This window comes from Bubalus bubalis, chromosome 6 (genome assembly GCF_019923935.1).
Source record: "Bubalus bubalis isolate 160015118507 breed Murrah chromosome 6, NDDB_SH_1, whole genome shotgun sequence".
Lineage (NCBI taxonomy): Eukaryota > Metazoa > Chordata > Mammalia > Artiodactyla > Bovidae > Bubalus > Bubalus bubalis.
In genome coordinates, this window is record NC_059162.1 from 64,405,919 (window position 1) to 64,406,710 (window position 792).

A 792-nucleotide genomic window follows, 5' to 3' on the forward strand; every position below is an offset into this window, starting at 1 on the left:
CTAATACAGTTATGTAAAGTTTAAAATAAAATAAAATTAAAAAAAAAAAGAATAAGTAGATGGATGTATATTAGTAGAACAAATTTAATGCAATTAAATACACTAAGTAAAATAGTACCCTTTTTGAAATTATTGCTTTCTACATATTATAATGACTTTTATTTAAGCTGATATCCTGGTCAAGAGCAGTGAGATTTATGCTCTAGCTTTACAATTGCTATGTGAAAATACAGAATTCTTCATAAATTTGAACATTATTTTTGTGCAGGGACAATGCTAATTTTCTCTGTATTGTTCCAATTGTAGCATAAGTGTTGCTGAAGTGAGCACTAAAGTATATCAATTGCCCAAATCTAAAAAATTGTATCAGTGGCTCAAACAATTTTAGAAATTGATCTAAAATGAACGTGAAATATTGACCTAGTAGGACATTAGGTACATTGGTCGTATGAGAACACTTGGCCTTACCTGGTGGTGCTAGTATTAAAGAACACATCTTCCAATGAAGAAGACATAAGAGTCATGGGTTCAATTCCTCAGTCAGGAAGATCCCCTGGAGGAGGGCATGGCAACCACCTTCAGTATTCATGCCTGGAGAATCCCATGACAGAGGAGCCTGGCAGGCTATGGTCCATGTGGTCACAAAGAGTCAGACATGACTGAAGCCACTTAGCACATGCATATATGGGAGAACTACATTTCTGATAGGACACTAGAGAGGAGTTAATAGCTTATATTTTCATAATAAGAAAGAACTATGAAAAAAAATGCATCTATATCTTAGAAGAAAAT

The 792-nt window shown here is 33.7% G+C and overlaps 1 non-coding gene across 1 annotated transcript; it reads right to left on the bottom strand.

The window, feature by feature from the left end:
• Positions 1–223: 223 nt before the first annotated feature.
• On the bottom strand, positions 224–330 carry LOC112585829. Its single transcript, XR_003110411.1, has one exon. It is a non-coding gene; the product is annotated as a U6 spliceosomal RNA (small nuclear RNA).
• Positions 331–792: the final 462 nt, after the last annotated feature.